This window comes from Narcine bancroftii, chromosome 1 (assembly GCF_036971445.1).
Source record: "Narcine bancroftii isolate sNarBan1 chromosome 1, sNarBan1.hap1, whole genome shotgun sequence".
NCBI classification, from domain to species: Eukaryota; Metazoa; Chordata; class Chondrichthyes; order Torpediniformes; family Narcinidae; genus Narcine; species Narcine bancroftii.
In genome coordinates this window covers 46,095,602-46,119,894 of record NC_091469.1, presented here as the reverse complement: position 1 = coordinate 46,119,894, position 24,293 = coordinate 46,095,602, and the positions used below count along the sequence as shown (strand labels likewise).

At 41.9% G+C, this 24,293-nt stretch overlaps 1 long non-coding RNA gene across 1 annotated transcript; it reads right to left on the bottom strand.

Annotated features, from left to right (window-relative positions):
- Positions 1-5,916: 5,916 nt before the first annotated feature.
- LOC138757797 (uncharacterized) lies at positions 5,917-23,551 on the bottom strand. Its single transcript, XR_011353898.1, has 3 exons — positions 23,315-23,551; positions 10,175-10,283; positions 5,917-6,249 (listed from the first exon to the last, which is right to left on the bottom strand). It is a non-coding gene; the product is annotated as an uncharacterized lncRNA (long non-coding RNA).
- Between the last annotated feature and the right edge of the window lie 742 nt (positions 23,552-24,293).

The window sequence follows — 24,293 nt, the reverse complement described above, 5'->3', positions numbered from 1 at the left end:
CTTTATTGGAAGGTGTTTTTAGGTATCGGGTATTCAATTATTTGGATAACCAGGGACTGATTAGGAATAGTCAACATGGCTTTGTGCGTAGTCGGTCATGTTTAACCAATCTTATAGAGTTTTTTGAGGAGGTTGCCAGAAAAGTTGATGAAAGAAAGGCTGTGGATCTTGTCCACAAATGGATGTTAGTAAGGCCTTTGACAAGGTCCCACATGGGAGGTTAGTCAGAAACGTTCAGACATAAGTCATTCATGGGGAAGTAGTCAACTGGATTTGACATTGACTACATGGGAGAAACCAGAGATGGGTTGTGGATGATTGCTTTTCTGACTGGAGGCGTAGCTTAGGGATCAGCTCTGGGACCATTGTTGTTTGTTGTCTATATCAGTGATCTGGATGATAATATGGTAAATTGGATCAGGAAGTTTGTAGATGACTCTAACATTGGAGGCATTGTGGACAGTGAAGAAGGTTTTCAAAGCTTTCAGAGGGATCTGGACCAGATGGAAAAATGGCCTGAAAAATGGCAGATGGAACTTAATGCAGACAAGTTTGAGGTAATGTATTTTGGAAGGACAAACCAAGAAAGGTCAAAATGGCAACAGAGAGATCTGGGAAAAGAGATACATAATTCCATGAAAGTGGCATCACAGGTAGATAGGGTTGTAAAGAGAGCTTTTGGCATCTTGACCTTCATAAATCAAAGTATTGCATATAGGAGCTGGCATATTATGGTAAAGTTGTACAAGACATAAGTGAGGCCAAATTTGGAATATTGAGGCAGTTTTGGTCACCTAATTATGGGAAAGATATCAATAAGACAGAAAGAGTGCAGAGATTTACTGGGATATTGCCTGGACTTCAGGAACAGAGTTACAGGGAAAGGTTAAACAGGTTAGGACTTTATTCACTGGTGTGCAGAAGAATGAGGGGAGATTTGATAGTATGTAAAATTATGAAGGGGATAGATAGAGTGAATGTTGGTAGGCTTTTTTCCACTGAGGGTAGGTGAGATACAAACTAGAGGACATGGATTAATGGCGAAAGGGGAAACATGAGGGAGAACTTCTTCACACAGAGAGTAGTGGGAGTGTGGAACGAGCTGCCAGCTGAGGTGGTGAATGCGGGCTCAATTTTAACATTTAAGAGGAATTTGGACAGGTACATGGATGGGAGAGATATGGAGGGCCATGCACTGGGTTCAGGTCAGTGGGGCAAAGCAAAAAAAAAAAATGGTTCTGCATAGACTAGAAAATCTGAAGGGGGCTTTTTCAATGCTGAAATGTTCTATGGTACTAGTTCGGCATTTAACACCATCATCCCCTGAAAACTGATCAGAAAATTCCAAGACCAGGGACTCAACATCCAACTGTGTAATTGGATCCTTGATTTCCTCACTTACAAACCACAATCAATAAAAATTGTAAGAACATCTCCTCCACAATCTCCATCACTCGATTTACACCTATGATTGTGTGGCTCGGAACGATAACAGCACCAATTACAAATTTGTTGATGCTACCACAATAGTGGGTTGTATATAAAGAGGCGGTGTTTCAGCATGCAGAAGGGGGATAGAAAACCTGGCCAAATGGTGCACCAACCATAACCTCGCACTAACTGTCACCAAAACCAAGGACCTGATTGTTGACTTCAGGAAAATTTGTACAGATGTGTAGTGAAAAGTGTGCTGAGCAGCTGCATCACAGTATGGGGACGCCAATAATCCCAAGAGTAAAAGCTGAAAAAGGTAGTGGACACATCCCAGGACATCACAAGCAAGTCCCTTCCCACCATTGAGAACATCTAGGAAGAACACTGCCATGGGAGAGCAGCAGCAATCATCAAGGATCTACACCACCCAGCACATGCTCTGTTCTCACTGCTGCCATCAGGAAAGAAGTAAAGGAGCCACAAGACTCACACCACCAGGTTCAGGAATAGCTGCTACCCCTCCACCATCAGACTCCTCAACAACAAATTCAATCAGGGACTCATTTACTTACTTTTGCATTTTATTGTGTTTTTTTCTCCTCTTGTATTGCACAGTCTGTGGTTCATATTTGTTTATTTGTTAATTGTGTACAGTTTTTTTTGCACTTCCACTATGTGGCAATTCTGCCTGGACCCCAGGAAAAAGAATCTCAGGGTCATATGTGATGTAATGTATGTCTTCTCTTTGGCTTGGCTTCGAGAACGAAGATTAATGGAGGGGTAATGTCCACGTCAGCTGCAGGCTCGTTTGTGGCTGAAAGTCCGATGCGGGACAGGCAGACACGGTTGCAGCGGTTGCAAGGGAAAATTGGTGGGTTGGGGTTGGGTGTTGGGTTTTTCCTCCTTTGTCTTTTGTCAGTGAGGTGGGCTCTGTGGTCTTCTTCAAAGGAGGTTGCTGCCCGCCGAACTGTGAGGCGCCAAGATGCACGGTTTGAGGCGATATCAGCCCACTGGCGGTGGTCAATATGGCAGGCACCAAGAGATTTCTTTAGGCAGTCCTTGTACCTCTTCTTTGGTGCACCTCTGTCTCGGTGGCCAGTGGAGAGCTCGCCATATAACACGATCTTGGGAAGGCGATGGTCCTCCATTCTGGAGATGTGACCTACCCAGCGCAGTTGGATCTTCAGCAGCGTGGATTCGACGCTGTCGGCCTCTGCCATCTCGAGTACTTCGATGTTGGCGATGAATTCGCTCCAATGAATGTTGAGGATGGAGCGGAGACAACGCTGGTAGAAGCGTTGTAGGTGGCGTAGGTGATGCCGGTAGAGGACCCATGATACAGAGCCGAACAGGAGTGTGGGTATGACAACGGGCTCTGTATACGCTGATCTTTGTGAGGTTTTTCAGTTGGTTGTTTTTCCAGACTCTTTTGTGTAGTCTTCCAAAGGCGCTATTTGCCTTGGTCAGTCTGTTGTCTATCTCGTTGTCGATCCTTGCATTCGATGAAATGGTGCAGCCGAGATAGGTAAACTGGTTGACCGTTTTGAGTATGTAATGTATGTACTCTGACAATAAATCTGTAATATGAAATCTGACCGATCCCTCCGTGACTTATTCATCCATTCATCCCTTCCCATAAATCCTGTGACTGCAGGAATTGCCACAATTGTGCCAACACCTCCTCCCTGTCCACCATTCAGGGCTGAAAAACTACTTCTAAGTGAAGCAGTGCTTCTCTTGTGAATCTGCGGGACTCATCCACTGCATCTACTGCTCCCATTGTGTCCTTCTCTACATCGGAGAGGCTGGACACAGACTGGGAGATCGCTTCGCTGAGCATCTTCACTCTGTCCACATCAATGAGATGGATTTCCCAGTAGCCAACCATTTCAATTCTGCACTCCACCCCTGCACTGACATATCTGTCCATGGCCTCATGCACTGCCAAACCAGGGTCACCTCCATAAATTGAAGGAACAATATAATATTCCATCTGGGACTCTCCAACTGGTGGCATTAACGTGAATTTCTCTGGTTTCCACTGGACCACTCCCCATTGTCCCTCTCTTCCCTATTACTCTCTCATCCAGTTCTCCACCCTCTTCCCTTTCCATTCACAGAGTTATTCCCCCTCCCCCTGTTTTATCTTGTGACCTCCCTTCCTTATCCATGCATTAGCTATGGGCCTGTGCTTCCCCCACCTGGCCCTCACCCTCACCATTTTATTCAGGTGCCTGCCCCTACATTTTGCTCATACTTTGGTGAATGGCTCAAGCCCCAAACTTCGGTTATGTTTCTTTATTTTTGCTATATAAAGTGCACTGTGTGACCTGCTGAGTTTCTCCACCATTATATTTTTACTATCCATATTTCTCCATTCCCTGTATTCTCATATATCTATTGAGAAGGCTTTTGAATGTTTCTTTGAAGGCCTGTGACCAGAAGTGTGCTGCAGGGATTGGTACAGACCCAGCATTGTGTGTCATCTATACTAACAATTTGAATGAGGAATGTAAGTGGCATGTTTGCAGATGGTGGCATAACACAGCTATTCTCAAACTTTTTTATGGCTATGGTCCCCTTGGGGCTCTGATCAACATTTATGTGAAGCAGTTGTTTAGTTGGTTTCTTTCATTCTTCTTGCCTACTGATTACATTAAAAAACATGAGAAACATTTTATAATTTTAATCTGTGCTGTGGCCCCTCCTCAGGAAGGGCAGAGGGTGCAGGGAGGGGGGGTGGGTGGTGGGTGGTGTTATATGGTGTTATATGGGTGGGTGGATAGTGAAGAAGGCTATAATAGGATCTAGGTCAACTGGGAATGTAAGCTAAGGAAAGGCAGGTGGACTTCAGCTCAGGGAAGTGTGAAATCATGTATTTGTGGTAGGTTAAACCAGGTAGGACGTACACAGTGAATGACAGCATTCAGGGGAGAATTGTAGAACAGAGAGATTTTGGGGTATGTTCCCTGAAAGAGGTAATTTAGATTATTATTTGCCCAAATGCAGTCAAATGTTTATGCGCAGGGAGACATATTGGTCAGCATTAATGAGATGGGCCAAATAATTCAATGACTTAAAATGTTTCAGCTGCCATCTTTGAACACTTGTCCACAAATTCTCTCTCTCTCACACACACACACACACACACACACACACACACACACACACACACACACACACACACACACACACACACACACACACATACACACACACACACACACACACACACAAACAAAATTTGTACCATCTGTAGCTCCTCTGTCTTCTTTCAAAACATATCATCTCACATATTTTTGCAGAACTTTGTTTGTCAGGTGTCTAAACTTCTTCCAAACCCATCTTGGTCTATTATGAGCTTCCTCACTGTTTAACATACTCAGTATTTGTGATGCTTGTTTATTTTGAAATTTTGCCATGTACACCAAGTAACAGTGCTATATCAAAACACTAGTGATGCCAGTGTTGAGCCCTGTACCTCTATACCAGTCTGAAATATGAGAATTCACCACAAGTCTCTGTTTTCTATTCCTTAGCCAACTTTATAACCATGCTCTACTGTTCTATTTATCCTGAAGGCAGCAGTTTTTCTAAGAAGCTGGTTTAGTGATGTTTACCCAACACACTGTTTCTTATCCACGTGGATATTATTGGCAAAGCAGTAGTAATTGCCTGCCCCTAATCATCCTTAGGAAATTGGCCTTCACCAGCAGTGTAGACCTTGTAGAGAAGATATTTGCTGCATTCAGAGTTTGGGGTTTCCACTTAATGAATATGAGGGAATAATTATGTATTGCCATGTCAGGATGGTGTGTGACTTTAAAGAGAAGCTGCAGTTGGTTGGGTTCCCATGGTCATGCCTCTCTTCTTCACATAACTGTCTGAGGGCACATGTTTAGAAACAGAGTTCACTAGGTGGTGTAAGGCCACTTCATGGATGGTACATATACACAATGTAGCTGAGCAGGGAGGAAAAGAAAGTATTGGGGTGTGGATTAAGTGTTCATCCAGCTGCCTTTTTTTCCTTGATTTGGTCACTTCTTTTGCTTGAGCTCAGTTAGGTAGATGGAAAGTACTGGAACTCCCCTCATGTGACTCGTGGAAATGTTTTTAAAAATCACGGGCTATAAGGTTCTTGCAGCTACATTTATTTGTATGGCTCAGATCCAGTTTCATTTCTTGTCGGTTATGAGTAAGATGTTGCTGGTAAAAGACTCAATAATGGTGATGCTGTTGAATGTGTAAGGGATGTGGTTACTGGCTCACAGAACATAGTCTTTGTCTGGAACCTGTGAGGTGCATATAATACTTGTCACATAGCAATCCATGACTGAATGTATCTGGGTCTTTCTGCATACAGGGATGAATGGACTGCTTCTTTATCATAAAAGTGTATAATGAAGTGAACGGGATTGAACATCGTGCAGCTACAAATAAACATCCCCACTTCTGATGTCATGCATTTTTAATGATTCATGAAGTAACTTCCATACATGGTGCAAATCACTTTGGAATTTAGTTCTCCTGCCGATGTTTGGACCAAGTTCTGGAGCTGAGTGGACTTGTAAAATCCTAATCCAATGCGCTTGGCTGTTCCTTATAACCCAGTGTAGAGCATTAAATTGGTTGATGAGTGCCTTCAGTGGGAGGGATCTCAGAGGAAACCAAGGTATTCATCCATTTTGTACTTTTGGCTGAGCTCTCCCATCAAGGTGAATGGTCATCGATGGAGCCCCTTTCTCCTGTTAGGCATTTAGTTGCCTTTCTCTATTTATTGCTGGATGTTGCAAGATTGTCAATGTGTTCCATTGGCTGTGGAAGTGATTAGCTTGTCAATAATATATTACTTCATATGTTCAATATGTTCATCAGGTTAGCAATTCTCTTCAAGGTACCCCTACTGTCACTGCTTCTACATAATTCAATGAACTCATGATATCTTTCTAATTTACAGTAATAGTAGATTGAGGGATATGTCAGGACCTGAGATTGCAGATAATATTATAAATGTCCCAACTTTGATTTTCCTGACCTGTTCTGATTCTATCCCAATTCAGCACAATATTATCCATTAGAGATGTCCAAAATAAGAAGCTGGGATGTATCTCTTCGAAGATTGTAAGGCAGCATGTTTAGTGTAGCTGTTAGTGCAATGCTGTTTCAGCACCGGTGACCCAGATTTGAATCCAGCGCTGTCTGTAAAGAGTTTGTATGTTCTTCCCGTGTCTGTATGGTGCCTCCAGGTGCTCCAGTTTCCTCCCATGCTTTGAAAATGTATGGGGTTGTAGGTTAATTGGGTGTAATTGGGAGCATGGGCCTGTTACTGTGCTGTACGTCTAATTTTTTAACAATTTAAAATTTAATTTAAAAAAAGTTAAAATTTAATTTAATTTAAATTTAAAGATTATAATACACTACTGTCAAGGACAGCCAGTGTACAACAGGTAGATTGGTGAGGATAATGCCAGATGGATTTGGCCCTCTTATTGGTTCTCTTGCCACTTGCCATAAACCCAACCTGGCAAAAGTGCCCTTCAGTTCATATTGACTTGATCAGGGGTGGAACTTTGAGCCACTCTTGGTAATGAGAATGGAAGTCCCCAGAAGATATTTTGTGTCATTGCTCCCTCTTGCCCTCTCCCCACCCCCTTTCTAAGTGTTTCTTCGAAGTGATGTGCAACATCGAGGAACAGTAGTTTACCAGTTTAGGGGAAGATGGTGGTTGATAAGCTGCAAGAAAATTCTCTGCCCAAGCTTGACCTTATGCCATATGATTTTGTCAGGTCGTAAGCCAATGTAGTATATTTCCAGAGACTTTCCCTATCATCTGTATACAGCTATTTTCTACCTAGAGAGGAATTGTGATGGAGTGTCAGGAACATTGGTTGAAAGATATGATTTTATAAATATGACAATGCCAAGCTATTGGTTTAATGGTGTGCTTTAGTGATATGCAGGATAGCTCTCTCAATTAAGGCAGCAGTTGGGATGAGAAGGCAGGGCTGGAATAGAAAGATAGGGTTTGGGACAAGGGGAAAGGTGGACAGAATAATAGAAGTAGGGGCTGGAATAGAGGGGCGGTGGATGAGACAGATGTGGGACAGAGGCTGGGATTGGAGGCAGAGTGGGTAGGATAAGTGGAGCAAGATCTTGGACAAGAGGATCTGGGACAGCACAGCAGGTGGGATGGGAGGTAGGGAACTGATGAGAGTGCTGGGATTGTAGTGGGATGGACATTGTCAAGTCAAGTCGAGTTTATTGTCATCTGATTGTACAAGAACAACCCAATGAAACAGCGTTCTTCTGGTTCTCGGTGCAAAACATGCAGACACACAACCAGACATAATAAACATACAAACAAATAATAAATCTGCAGGACAAGTATTTCATCTATACAAATAAATAAATAAACATTGTTTGTGCATATGAGAGTATCGGATGGTTAGTGTGAGCGTTTACTTTTGTTGTTCACTATTCTCACTGCCTGTGGGAAGAAGCTGACCCTCAGCCTGTAGGACAGAAGCGGCAGTGAGATGGGTTGGGCAACAGGAGCTAGTCAGTGAGTGGGATAGAGGGAAAGGGGCGGGAACAGTGACTGGAATTTGGTGTGAGGAGAAGGGAAATCTGAGCAGGGAAAAGAAGGGACAAGGTTTTTGATGGGGAAGAATGGGGAGAAAAAGGTGAAATTTTCTTTCCATCCTTGCTTCTGAGGTAGGATGAATTGAGTATGTGTCCTAATGAGGTACTGGTCAAGTCAATGTGGATTTAAATCGATCTTGTGTTCCACTGTAATGTTCATCCTTGAGAAATGGGTTTAACAACTGAATCATTCATGCCTTTTACCCACAGAAGATTAAATGCAATTTGAATTTTCATTGCAGTGTCATTTCTCATCATTCACAGCCTTTCTTCCACTCATTGTTCTCATATGAAATAGACCACCACCCAAGATCTTGGCCTGTGAAACTTACCTATTATCATTGGATTTATTTAATTATCAGCTTGCTCTCACAGGATTTCCAAATAAGCTGTTCCAAATATACTTTCAAAAGATTTTAACTAGCTAATGCCAATTATGGTTTGCTGAATAAGCTGATTTTTAAACATCTTTGCTGTACACAACTGATCAAATCTGGATTTGTAAATGAATTGCACACATTTCCCATTATACACCCGCCTATTATGTACCTTGGGTGTAATAACCCTACCCATTATAAACTATTTTATAAAAATATTATAAACACAGGGCTGCGTTCTTCGCCCCCTGCTCTACTCACTTTACACCTATGACTGTGTGGCTTAGTACGACAACAACGCCATCTACAAATTCATTAAGGATGCTGTGGTTGTGGATTATAATAAAAAGCAGAAGGGAGATTGAAAACTTGGCTGAATGGTGTTCTAACAAAAACTTCACACACAATGTCACCAAAACCAAATAGTTTGTTGTTGGCTTCAGGAAAGGGGAAACCAGATGTGTGTGATCCAGTGATCATCGGAGATCAGCAATGGAGAGGCTAAGCAAATTTAAGTTCTTGGGAGTCTCCATCTCTGAGCCTCTTTCCTGGACCCAATACACTAATGTCATCATGAAGAAAGCACATCAGCGCCTCTACTTCCTCAGGAGTTTGCGGAGCTTTGGTATGACAATGGAAACCCTGGCAAATTTCTACAGATACGTGGTGGAAAACGTTCTGATCGGCTGCATCACGGTCTGGTGTGGGGACACCAATACTCTTGAGTGTAAAGCCATGTGAAAGATAATAGACACAGCCAAGGACATCACGGACAAAACCCTCCCCACCATCGAAAAAATCTGCAGGGAATGCTGCCGTCGGAGAGCATCAGCAATTATCAAGGATTCGCACACCACCCATCACACGCTCTATTCTTGTTGCTTCAGGAAAGAGGCAGGGGTGCCATGACTCACACCACCAGCCCTGCCCCTTATAAACTATGGATATTATATAGACTATCCATTATATTTATTGCCTATTATAGAATATCACCATTAGATACTCTGCCCATTAGGCATTACAAATTCTCACTATTTACATTGTAAATGTATTATATATTACAACATAAAATACTCCACCCATCGTATACTCCATTTAATGTTTACACTACTCATTATGTGCTTCCTCCATTGTACAAGCCACCCATTCTACACACTGCCAATTAAATATAATTGTAACATGTCATGCAGACATTCATAATTTTTCCCATTCATTTAAAACCAAAGTATTATACCTTGCATATTGCCCCTTCTATGCAATTCATTGCATATAGTATCCAATGTGCATTATCTCATGTACTCTGGACTTGCAGTGCACACTTCCTTGTGCACATTTTCTCTAATATTGCCAGTTCTATTCCTGGCTCATTCCATATGTCATTTCCAGTCTCTGCCCCCTTATACTTCCAGTTTGTTACACAGATGAGCTATTATATGGCTTGTTATTATATCCTGCCCACTTATTTTAACAACTATTATATGTTCTAAACAATATAGATTTCACTTTTTCCACAACCTGCCACTCTAATCATTTCTAACTACACATTTGATAGAGCATACAACAGAAACATACCTAGCCCATGGTATAATCAGTAGTTAGACTATTATATACTTTGTATATAATGAAGAAAAGTATAATAATAAAAAACCTGAATGGCTACCAACCGCTGGCTTTGACATCCGCCATCGTTAAGTGCTTTGAGAGGAAAGGTCATGACTCACATCAGCTCTAGTCTGCCAGCCGGCCTTGATCCACTTTTCAATGTGTCCATCAGCCAAACAGATCACAGTAGATTTCATCTTCTCAGCTCTCCACTCAGCCCTAGAACACCTGTATTCCAAGGACATCTATGTGAGGCTATTTATACACTACAGCTCTGCCTTCAGTACCACAGTCCCCAGCAAACTCATTCCCAAAGTTTGGGATTTCAGTGCCCCCATCTGTAACTGGATCCATGACTTCCTGTCTCACAGGTGGTAATCAGTGAAGGTGGGTAATGGCATCTTCTCCATCTTCTCAAAGATGTGGACTCAACCCCCTACTATAGACCCTCTACACCCAACTCTGTTTTAAAATGCTCCCATAAACTACAGAGGTGGGCTGGGAATGAAATAACAATGAATCAGAATACAGAAAGTCTAAAGGGATGTCTATTTGGCTGTTACCTCATCTACCACCTTAAGCACCTCTATGAACAATGGCTAGAACGATCAATCAACTGCATAATGTATATGTCAGAGAAGATGTACAACAGTCAAAGACTGCAAGGAAAGGATTACAATTGCTCCATGTTCAGGTATGTATTATAGGTGACATGCACAACAGGATGTCTCAGAATCAGAACCAGATTTATTCTCTTGAAAATGTGTCAAGAAATTTGTTTTTTTTTTGTGATTATACTAGGATCACCCAGTGGCTGAACTCTCCCGTGCAATCTGGAAGGTAAAGCATGGGGATGGACAGATTCACAGACAGCTATGAGACACCAGCAAAATGAGGCACATGTGGCAAGGGATCAAAGCTATTACGGATCACAAGATCACAAGTCAGGAGTTTAAGCAAGGGCTCAAACAAGAGGAGCTGGCATTTGAGCGAGAGCGTAAAAAGTGGTGAGGTTAGGGTGAGGTTCAATTTTGATCTTTTAGCAATTAGAATAAGAATTAGAATTAGAATAGGGCTTGCTGGTAGTGATCTCTTAGAGCTCTGCTTGATTGCCATTGGGGAGTCAGGGAAGAATTTCCCAAAGCTTTTTCTGAAATTGGCCAAAATAGTTTTTTTTCTTTGGTTTTTCAACTCCCCCCAAGAGCCACATTACCTGCATATTAGGGCAGAGAGTGGAGCAAATCCAAAATGAGCAGTAGTGTTAGATAGAGAGAGATAGAGAAAGAGAGGCAGAGAGTTAGAGAGTGTGGATATGGCAGCCAAGGCGTCTGGACTGGACAGGAACAAATATTCTCAGCAGCAGGTTTGCTAGCGCTGCTCCGGTAGGTTTAAACTAGATTTGCAGGGGGAGGGGAACTAAAGTGTCAGAGAAGATAGAGGAGTGGAGGAGGATAAAGGTCATGCGAGGACTGCATGTATAGACAGAAATCAAAGGTTTGTACATGATAGAAATGTTCTCAGGTGTATTTCAAAGCAAGGAGTATTGTCGGAAAGGCAGTCAATCTTAGGGAGTGGATTGGCATGTGGGATTACAACATTATTACTATTAGTGAGTCATGGTTGCAGGAGGGGCAGGACTGGGAGCTCAATGTTCTGGGGTTCCATGTTTCAGAGGACTTAGCGGGGGAGGGATGAAAGGGGGAGGAGTGGCATTGCTAGTCAGGGAAAATATCGCAGCTGTGCTTCAACAGGACAGCCCAGAGGGCTCATCCACAAAGGCCATATGGGTGGAGCTGAGGAACAGGAAAGGTATGACCACGTAGGGTTGTACAGGTACCTGTTCTGAATTTTGGATTTTTCCGGATTTCGGAAAGCCCATCCAAATTGTGCTGCCTATCCACCCCCACCCCCTTCCAGTCGCCCGGCAGTCTCCCCCAACGGCCGCTTGCCCCTACCACAGGTCCCTTGGCCGCCTAGACGCCTCCTCCGACTGCCGGTCCCTCGGCCACCTCCCCAAACCGCCCGTCCCTCGGCCGCCCGGACACCTCCCCCGACCACCGGTCGCTCGGCCGCCTCCCCCGACTGCATCACACCCAAAGGCCCAGGCTCTACGAGTACCACCAATGAGGGTGCACATTCCCCCAGAGAAGCATGAATCTGTGACAACCACCTGGGGTTTTTAACCATCAATGCTGGGGTTCTGGAGCTCACCACTGCTGACCCCCTTGTACTTTTGCCAGGAAATGCTATGGCCAGTCATCACTAATGTCAATGGCGGCTGACCACCGTAGCTTACTCTACGTCTGGGACATAGTATGGAGGTTTGTGTCATTCCTCCTACAGGTTTTGACACCTGTACCAGGTCTGGTGTGGTCTGGTCTGGTGCTCACTGCAGTGAATAGCAGTTCAATTTGTACGTATGGCACACAGAATATACCCCTGAAATTCGGTGATAATAAGTTCACATGGAAGTTCATTTTTGCTGCTGTGTCCCGGCAATTGTTGGAAGTAAACTTCCTCAGAGCCCATTCACTAATGGTGGACTTAAGAGGGAGGCGATTGGTGAACACCACAATGTTCCAGACTCCCCACTTTGGAAAAGTCAAACTACCCACCCTGGACCTAGATGCCATGGAGTACTCGAACGATGAATTCTCCAAACTTCTTGCAGAGTTTCCAGACATTGTCACTCCCCATTTCTCCACTGCCACAACCAAACATGGTGTCATACACCACATCCTCACCCAAGGACCTCCTCTACATGCCTGAGCCCAGTGCCCTCCACCCAAAAAGTTGCTGCTTGCAAAACAAAAGTTCCACAAAATGGAAGAACTTAAAATCATATGCAGGTCTGATAGCCCAATGGCTCCCCCACTACATATGGTGCCCAAAGCCACAGGAGGCTGGAGACCTTGCAGGAATTACAGGCATTTCAACGTCACTACCACTACAGGACTTTACAGCTAATCTTCATGGGGCCAAGATATTTTCTGAAACTGACGTTGCATGGGTACCACCAAATACCTGTAAACCCAGAGGATGTGCCCAAGACCGCCATCATAACACTGTTCAGCCTCTTTGAATTTTTGAGAATGCCTTTTAGGCTCAAAAATGCTGCAAACATTGCAGCGGCTGATGGATGCAGTGGAGCATGGTATGGACTTTCTTTTTGTATACTTGGACAACATACTCGTCACCAGCTGCTCCCACAAAGAGCATGTGCAGCATCTGTGTTAACTCTGCCACCACCTACAGGAGTTCAGGCTAACTGTGAACCCTGCCAAGTGCAAATTTGGACAGTCCTCCAAGATCAGCAGCTGGGGTGTTGTTCCATTGCCTAGCAAGGTAGAAGCCATCCTCAAATTCACGAGGCCCAATGTGATCAAAGGACACCATGAGTTTGTGGGGATGGTCCATTTCTATCGCCGCTTTCTATCTTCTGCAGTTCATATTATGAAACCCCTCTTTGAGCTCATTTCCAGCAGTGCCAAAGAACTCGGGTGGGCAAAGGAGACAACAGTAACATTCCAGCAGACCAAAGATTCCCTAGTGAAGACAACATTGTTGGTCCATCCACAAATGGATTCACCAACCACCTTGACGATAGACGCATCTGACGTGGCAGTCGGCGAGGTCTTGCCTCTAGCATTTTTTAGTAGGCACCTCCACCCTCCAGAAAGAAAATACATCACATTCAATAGGAAACTGCTAGTGCTGTATCTCGTGGTCAGACACTGCCATTATTTTTTGGAAGGCATGGACTTCACGGTTTTTACTGACCACAAACTGATAATATTCACTTTTGCAAAGGCATCAGATCTCTGGTCAGCCCGCCTGCAATGCCACTTATCTTACATATCTGAGTTTCCAACCAGGATTATACTTATCTCTGGTAAGAGTAATGTGGTGGCTGATGCCCTGTCTTGTTCCTTTGTTCTAGCAGTACATGCCCTCTCTCTGGGTGCAGACTACATGGCACTCACCAAAGCTCAGTGCAATGACAGCTTCTTGAACTGCTGTCATGAGCCTGCAACTCAAAGATGTAGCCCAGTGGTTCTCAACCTTTTTTGCCGTAGACTCCACTTCAATTTTTCAAAAAAATTACTTCCCGCCATTAGTGGAAAAAAGTTATATATTCAAAAGAAGTTTTAATTAAGTAATTTACTGCATGTATTTCAATGTAATTAAGGTTGGGAATACACTGGAACACATATTTCATATTCAACTACTACTTCAATATGTCAACCATCTCAAACACACATTCAACAACTGTCGTCACTTCAGAGGGAACTTTGCCTCTGACGCTGGCTGCAGATTTTTTTGATTCGAGGGACTAATTTTGTTAGTTACAACCTTAATCTCCATGTTTTGTAATTTCCAGTCAGTTTCTCTTAGTTTGTAGCAAATCACTAACAGCACTGAAGCCACATATGATGGTGGAAAATATATCATTAGTTTGGGTATTTCGTTTTGATCTCATTAAACAGCCCCATCATGGTTCTTTTCACTTTGAAGAGAGTTTTCACAGATTCATCATGTTGCAACTCAGTTAACTCCTCCTGGTATTGCACTGGAACTTCACATAAGTCCACCAGCAATGGCTGAGTTAACCAAGAGGGAAAATCCATTGCTTTTAAATCACAAAATCTATTATTGAAGTCGGTAACCAACATTTTCAAATGGTCAACAATGATGTTTGTAGCAGCATTAGTTACCTCACCCTTATTCAACTAATAGAATTGACTGAAATTTCTTGCAGAAATATTCCTTTGACATAATTCTAGAAGTGTCATGAATCCAAATACTGTATCTTTGTTTTTGCATTAACAAGCGTAATATTTGTTACTTGGAGTTACTTGTTCATTGTACTTGGTTTCTCAAAAATGTCCGTCAAGTAACTCACATAAGCTTTACCATCTGTTGTTAGCAAGAGGTTCATTTCAGGTTTTTCCTTCAAAAACTCGCTGAGGAGATCAAACAGTTCCATAAACTTTTGAAGCAGTTTCCCTTTGACAACCACCTTACCTCAGTGTGAAGCAATAATCTCACACATTCTGCATTTTTATCGACACCAAACTGCTTAATAAAGCGTTCACATTTGGCTTTGATGGCATTGATACACTTGATCACAGAATGCAGCATCTCATGTAGAACGGGGAAACTTTTTTGGCAACTAATACACAACCAACATGCTTGGATTTTCATCCTTCATTATTCTTAAACATCCTGCTCTTTTTATTCACCATAGTAATCTGATCCACTTTATCTTCAATCTTCTTAAATTTCTCTTGTACTTCATCAACTGCTGTTAAACACTTATTAAGATTTACTTTCACAGATGCAATTTCTCCACACATATCAGACATTTTCCTTTTTACTTCAGCAAATTGTTCATCTATATTATGAAAACTAGTGGTTATATAAGCCATAATATTTTCATTTTGCTTTGATAATTCCTCAAACATAGTCACTACATCAGGTCCAAGTGAGGGACTTGTTAAGACAGGTGAAGTAACAGTTTTAAAAGGAGAAGCCGTTTTTGTAGTTCTGGGCCTACCTTCTATTGCTTCTGCTGCCATCAATTAAAGCTCTTGATCTTCTTCATCTAAATATTTAAATATACTAGATGTTCTTCTTCCACCTGCTCAGGTGCTAAAACTTCCTTCCTGGCAGCCTGGCTACAGGTTTGGATCCCACTCCACGTCAGTCAGCACGACATGGACCAAGCCCCCCCCCACCGCAGCCCTGCGCAATCTCTTCACCCTATTCGGGTGCCCCTGTTATTTTCATAGTGGCCAGGGGTCCATTTTTATGAGTGATGAGCTGCGTCCATACTTGCTGGCTAGAGGCATTGCCATGAGCAGGACCACCAGCTACAACCCCGAGGGAACGGGCAGGTGGAAAGGGAGAATGCTACCATCTGGAAACCATTCTCCTAGATCTGAGGTCTAAATGCCTTCCAGTCTCCCAATGGCAAGATGTCCTCCCTGATGCGCTCCATTCAATCCGATCACTCCTATATACAATCACCAATGCCACTCCGCACGGAAGGATGTTTTCCTTCCCTAGGAAATCTGTTTCAGGGACCATACTGACATCCTGGCCTATGTCTACAGGGCCGGTCCTACTCCAGAAGCACGTGAAGAGTCTGACCCACTGGTCGAAAGTGTCCATTTTCTCCATGCCAACCTCCAATACACCTACGTGGCGTACCCAGATAGGCGCAAGGAAACAGTCTCCATAGGGGATCTGGCAGCCTCAGGTGTCCCTGAGATCATTGCCCACCACCCTGCACCCCCTTCATCTACCACTACCTACGATGCACCAGTGTCATAGCATGTCAGATCTGTCACCACGCATCCACCAAGCCACTGTTGACGACAACATACAGGTGTTCCAGATCGTCTGGGAATCAATGGTCACAGCAGCAGTCCAGACCACCAAAAAGACTCAATTTGTAAGAACATTTAATTCACTTCAACCCGCCAGACTCTTTCTAAAACGAGGGGTGAATGTGGTAAACCACTGTATATATATATGTGACCGTGCCACATTCCCTTCCTCAGTCCAGGTCAGTCGACCAGCATGGACGAGCCTCCATTCTGTTGCGAATAAAAGCCTATCAATTTCTCTACAACTTCTAGTCTTTGAAGTTATTGATGGTATATCAGCCTCCCACTGTGCTCCAGAATTATTTAAAGATCCATTTGGAACAAGTTAATGTTAGGTATGAGAAAGATTTAGGGTGACAGGCACAGAACTGGTGTAGCCAGACACTGGTGAATGTTTGAGTAGGCTACAGTGCCCCAGCAGCTGAAACCTCCAACTGCACAGTCACATCTGATCACAGTTCTCATCAAATTATACTGAGCTGCTGTGTGCAGTGTGCTGGAATGCTGTGGTCATTCGTCATGTGCTCAGATGATGATTATTATTAGCAAGCTGGCTATTAGACATGACCTGAAGCTAGGATCACCTCGTGGTTCACCTTCTATTGCTACATTCCACCGCAATGTTCACGTTGTTAGTGTAGCATGTTAGCACATTCTTTGAAAATGATCAAATGATATTGGTAACTTTCATGGCCCATACAGTCCTGATGTGGGAGCCCTTGGACTAGTTTAACATGTATTCAAGTCACCCCCTTTTCTCCAACAATTCTCTTCATGGTATATTCCTGTAACACTTCACATATAAAAACTGAAAAAACTTATTCATTAGGTCATGCACCATCTGTTGAGACAATACCAAGTTAATGTACCAGGTCAACTACCTTGCATCAGAACTAGGATAGAAGTACGTTTTAAGACGAAGAGGAGATATGGGATGGTCTGTGATAAGATGAATGAATAAGTGAATGAATGAGTATTTATTGTCTTGTACTTAAGCATAAGGTGCATCATCGCCAACAATTTGAGGGTGAATAAAACAGCATCAGATCAGTTGCTGAGACAAAAAGAACATATCAATGCACAATTCTCAATTCTAGTGTCAATTTTAATTCTTGAGGGTGCTATACAAGTGCAAATTTTTCTTTCTAATCCAAAATAGTTTCAAAATACACAATGCAATTCATTTAAAATCTAATGTATTTCAAACACATTCTCTCTTAGAAATCCTTTTGAATTTGTTATTTGTGGAATAAATCCAGCATTCCATGCTTTTGAGAATCTTAGGTGGCCATTCTCTGGTGATGAATCTTCAGGCAAAATAGTATTATTGGGAAAATGAGGGGTAGGTGTTGATGTGTCTTGGATATGATAGGACACTTGGGACCCTTAAATGTCAGAAGCAGTCATTTCTCTCTGTCTGAAAGCTGACACACTGAGTGGAAACATAACTATTTATATCTCTGACTGATCCTCCATCCAGCCAGAATATTTAAAAATATTGATTGCTTAACTCTGGTAAAGAGCTTGGCAACAGTCAGAATGAGAGCTCAATCAGTCAAGGTTCAAAATACCTGTTGTAGTGTATATAAGGGTCATTTCACTTAATGACATCTTTGATCATGTGCCTCAGTTTGTATATGCACACAGGCTGAGAAGAAACTTGACTAAACCAGGCAAATCTAAAGCTCTGCTTTTGCTGGGTATTAATCTGCATATGCTGCATGTTACTTTACTGGAGATAAGGAATCCACAGTGTCATCATCACAGCCCACAGCCCTTGAAGTAACTGTGGTGACCTCACCTCCCTCCTTTTTAAGGACACAGCAGAATAGAAGGCCCTTCTGCCCCATAAAACCCATGCAGTCAAATTACACCCAATTACCTACTGACCCCATATTTCTCAGAGGGTGGGAGGAAACTGAAGCTCCCAGAGAAAACTCATGCAGGTCAGGGGAGACAGTTCCAGGTTCGAACCCAGGTCACTGTGCTATACTAACGTTGCGCTAACTGCTATACTAACCGTGCTTTCTGGAATGCACATTTGCCAAGAAGGTCTGAAAAAGATGTAGTGGTGTTTATTGAAGTTCATGCTAAACAGCTATGTATTGCAGGACACTGAGTTCAATGGCCTTGTTCACAGGGATTCACAAGGAGACAAACACCTGGAAGATTCTCATCTTGGTGAATGACAACCTCTGTTACTACTGGTGACCCAATGCAAGGAGGTGATCATGTCTATGCTGCAACATTTCAAAATACAGAATTACACACTGACGGACAAAATTAAACGGTCCAAATGCTGCAAAAATGCTCAATGGAGAAAAGCCGCAGTTTAAGACGCTGACACCATTGCAAATTTTTATATGGGCTGGAATCCATGTTATTTGCTCAAAGAATTTATATAATGGAAATGGTGGTGTTAAATATACCTTGTAAGTAAATGCATTGATATAGCTTGTTCTGAAAATGGAAGCAATGGAGTTTATTGTTTTATACATTTGCAAATTTTATGAATAAAGTGTATATTTGGAAATAAAATGGGTCTTTTAACCAATAATGTGGGTGAGAATGAATATTATTTCATCTCAGATTCAATCCAATTATATTGGGAACACAGCATTCATAGTGAAGGACATAAACCCATCAGTTTTATGTATAATTAAGTAAGATGTTCTTCAATGTTGTTGAAATTGAGGGCAAGGGTCAAATTGTGGTGTCAGTAATCCAGAGGCATAAATATGGGTAAGGATCATTGCTGCCTGGTAGATAATGTGATGGAATTCAGGCTTTGATCTTCAAACATTTCTCCTCAGCCAAAAAAGCATGTTGCTGTATTCAATCAATGGTGAATTTACAGTGGAAGCTAGGCGATAGATCTTCGCTTTGAAAATGTTAAATATAGGCCCAGTTCTCCAATATGTTTTGATGAACACATTGACAACTACTTACAACTTGGCCTCTGAATGTGTTTATAAACCTGTATGCACTTCAGATTCAAAAGTAACCTTGGAATTTTTGTTGTAGAGTGGCGAAGTCACAGCTTGAGTCATAGTTCTGTTGCTAAGCTCCAGTTGTTGGCAGTGGAATGCACAATTGCAGTGAAAAAGATAGAAAAGTATTGGGATGATAATGCATCCTCGATTGGGGTTTGTTGTTCACAGAAGGCTGAAGTCATGGCTTGTACGTCATCATGTTTTTGTTGAAGAGTGGTCAATTTGAGAGGGATCTTCCACTGCCCCTTTTGATTGACAAAGTCAATTCCTTTCCTCAGATGGAAGGACATGTCCAGTGCGAGATGTTAATCTCTGCATTTCTCTTGGAGTTGGTGCTAGATCGTGTTTATTTTAGATGGGCAGAATTTATACGGTGGCTCTTAGAGGCTTTTGGTCACTGGGAAGAGGAGAAACAGAAGGAACTTGGCAATGGCTTTCACTATGCCACACAGGAGATAGACCCCTCTGTTGTGTACTGGAGTCAGATCTGTCATTTTTCTTGAAGTTGGTAGCAATCACAGTGACCCTGAATTCTCCTGGCATATCCTCCTCTTCCCTAATGTGGAAACTGAGATTGTGGATTTGCAACTAAAATTTCTCTTTGCCAAGTTAGAGGCTTAAGCAGGAAATTGTCTGCTCCCAGGACCTTGTTGTGCATCAGTTGATGTATAGCCGTTTTTTAAAAATATTTTATTTTTGGTTTTTATACATATATCAAATATACATCTTTTACATAAATAAAATAAAATAGTCTGCTAACAGCTTACATGTAAAATACAAGTTAAAAAAATTCATAAATATCCATATATTAAAATAATAACAAATGCTATTTAAACATATGAACTTAACCAAATTTAAGTCAAATAAAACAAAATTTTCAAACAATAAACAATCTAACCCCCCCCCCACTACCCCCTTCCCTTTAACACAAAAAATAACGAATATTGTGTCTTTCCGTCCACCGTCAGAGGGAAATCTACATGCTATTAAAAAAGATATAAAATCAAGGGAAGACCATGAATTTACAGCAGTATTATTGTACCTGCGCACCAACAGAATTCAAGTATGGATGCCAGATCTTGAGTAATGTATCATATTTGTTTCTTATATTAAATGTGATCTTTTCCATAGGAATACAACTGTTCATTTCGGATATCCATCGTACCAGAGCAATCGGTGTATCTGACTTCCATGTAACTGCTATACATTTCTTGGTTATTGCTAATGCAATCTTAATAAAAGATATTTGAAACTCTATGAGGTTATTGCTAATATCTATAAAATTTCCCAGTAAATATAGTTCTGGGTTACCTGGAAAGTTAATTCCGGTAATCCTTGTTAAGACTGCTGATATTTCTTGCCAGAAAGAATTAACTTTCGTTCATGACCATATAGAGTAGAGAAATGTTCCTTCTTCTATTTCACATCAAAAGCATCTATCTGACATTTCTGGTTTTGATTTGTGCGGTCTTGTGGGGTCAAATATAATTGATACAAAAAGTTATATTGCACCAAGCTATACCGTGCATTAATAATCGAAGTTACCCCATCTTTACACCATTCAGACCAAGATTGTTCTGCTATATTTCTTGCCAGATCTGCTTCCCATCTTTCTTTTGATCTATGTAACCCAGGCTTTTCCCCTTTCATTTGTAGGGCATAATGTATTCAGGTAATAAATTTGAGTATATTTCCCATCCATAATGTGTGTTCCAATTCACTTACTCCCAGAGGAATCATGTAATTTCCCCAAATTTCTCTTAGAAAAGCCCTTAATTGCAGATAACAAAGGAAAGTACCATTTTGAATTCTATAGATTTGCTTCATTTGTTCAAATGACATTAAGACATTGTCTGTAGCAGTCTGCAATGTGGACATAGATTTAGAATCCTATTTCCCAACTATTCTCATATTGTTTCTCTGACTGAAGTTTTCCATGTGATCAATTTTATCTAAAAGAAGTTGCTTGTCTGTTGTCCATTGTTTGGCTTGTTTTTTCAGGTCTTCAATCCATTTATCATGTTTACCAAGATCTTTCTCAGCGCCATCCATTCTTTTGGATAGATCGTCTATTGTTTCGCCCATATCTTTCACTGAAGTAGTGAGCTCTTTCATGGCATTTCCCACACCCATGCCACATTGTCCCAGTCCTTCAAATTCTTGCAAAAAGTGTTTCCATCTCTCGCATTTGTTGAGAAGTAGCGGCATCTCTCCCCGCACTGTCTATTGAGGTAGCTGATGAAGCCAGAGCTTCTTTTGTCGTTGGTCTTGGCTTTTTTGTGTGCGATCTTCCAGTGATCTTTGACACTTCTTATTCAAATGTTGTATACATACTTTTACAAGCAAAAATTATATTAGAAAACACTTTTCAGTCATCTTTTAGCACTTTTTCTCGGAGAGCTCGGAAAAATATGTCTGCTCAGCCACTCATCGTGGTCACGCCCCAGTTGATGTACAGCCGGGGTGGCACTGGATTGCAGGTGAGGTGGGACTGAGTAACTTGTTTTGGGGACGTAGTGAAGGATACTTCTGTCAAAAACAGAGCCATAGTTGATGAATCTCCATACCTGACGAAGGGCCCAGACCTGAAACATCGGTTACCATTTTACTTCCTATGGTGGCTGCATGACCTGCTGAGTTTCTCCAGCATGTTTGTGTGTTGCACTCAACCCCAACATCGCAGAATTTCTTGTCTAACCACAGTCTTTTCACACGCCATCTGTTCTTTAGGTCACAGCTGACTATACACTCAGGTTGCAGGTGGTTGTAGAGTTATTTCTTTTCTTTTGAGGCAGGACTACGTTTCCCATACAAGGATGTCTCATGGTTGTGGCTTAATTTGATCCTGAATCTCCTGATAATTTTCACGAGACCTAGTTCTGATATTAGAGAAGCCAAGTCTCTTCACAGGGGCTATTGAAGGTGGACCTCAGGAGGACTCGAATACTGCAGACATTCATTGGCTTCAGTTGGTTTGGCTTGTCAGGTCTGAGAACATAGAAATAGACCTTCCTTGATGCTGACCAATGTCTATCTGAGCCAATTTTCACGTTGCTGAGTTCAGGAAAGGCCTCTCCTGTTTGTCACTGCAACTGACTATTGCGAATATTGTGGAAGAATTAGAAGAGTAACGACGACTGAATTGATCTTCTAAAGCTATACTCTAAGTGTATATGAGCTAAGAGTTAAGTTTGATTTGGAGTGGTGGTAGTAAGTGTGAGTGTGAGAGATGGTGTCTCCACTGACCTTGACCAGGAAAGAGAGGGCATTAACCTTCTTTCTGCACTGGTATCAGGTTGGTAGTGTCTCATGCCTGGCATGTATCCTGTTTGCAACCTTCTCCAATGATATTTTATGTAGGAAGAGGAGAGCATCAAAGTTGAATGTGCAAATTCTCCTTGCAGCTATCAACCTTCCATAAAGATTTCAAGGACTCCTCTGTGGTTGTCACTCCGCACAGGGGTTGAAATCCAATAATTTCCAGGTGTGGTGGTTTCAGTGGTCAGTGAGCTGGTTTGTTTTGACAGATACAGGGTACATGTAAAATTATTCATGCTTACCATGCAATAAAGAGGATGTCAAAATAGTTTCCATTTCAAACACAAGATCTTGAGATGTAAGCATGAAAACAGTGCTCCTTTGGCAATGAGTGAAACAGTCTCAGGTATTTTAAGGCAAAATTATCTTTAGTCCTTGCTCTACTCCCAAATTCTTGATTCTGTTGATTTAGTTAGAAACACGTGCACTTTTTAAAAATTGCCTGTAATGGTATGTTGGAGCCTGCTGATCACACTAAATTTTACTCACATTAAAAGCATATATTTTTTTTACATATAACTGACAGAATTTTTCCATTGGCAATTATCACACCTACCTTGTGGAGTGGCCATTTACACTGCAATGACCTGTGGTTGAATGTGGGTCAACATCAACCGTGATGTACACCCCACGTGCTGTGTACAGTGTCACTGAGTTGACATCGTTCCATTCACTAGCCCATTGATGTTGACCGCCTGCCATTCTGTTTAGACTGCAGGCAGTCCACAAAAATGTACAGGGGTGTCGCAGGTAAAAGTTTGGAACGGGAATGAGTCACTCATTTCCATATGATCTTTTTACACAGACTGTTCTGGGAGTTTAGGAATAATTTCCTGGAACACAGCGGCTGTGTAAAAATCATAATTGACTTTGTTGCAACAACTATGGCCTCTTTGTTCCTGTCACACAATAACATCAGAGCTCATTGTTCATTGCTTGCCTAATAATATCAGAGCTCATTGTTCATTGCTTGCCTAACACTGAAGTAAATGTATTATTAACAGTGGCAAAAACCTTCATTTGCTCAGAGCCTGTAATAAGGAAAGAATATCCCATGGAATTTCTTTGAAAATTATCAATCAAAAATTGATACCAAGTCAGAATAGAAGATCTTAGGTTAGATAACAAAGAAAGGAAGATAGAAAGGCAGAGAGATTCATTTTAATTAAAAAAATTTTTTTAACGATACAGCATGGTGGAAGGCTCTTCTGGCCCATGAAACCCAGGCTGCTCAATTACAACCCCACATGTTTTGGAAGGTGGAAGAAAACGAGCACCTGGAGAGGACCCATGCAGGTCACAAGGAGAATGAATGAGCTCCTTAACTCCCAACAGATAGCATTGGATTAGAACCCAGATTGTTGGTGCTGTAACAGTATTGCAATAACTGTTACACTAACCGTGAGGTCTGTCAATGGCAGTTATTCCATGGCTGAAGCAAATGAAAGTTAAAGATCAAAGTAACTTTTGTAATCCTAGAAATTTGGAAATATCCATTCTTGATACTGTTACCTGTAAATAAATATGAAATCTGA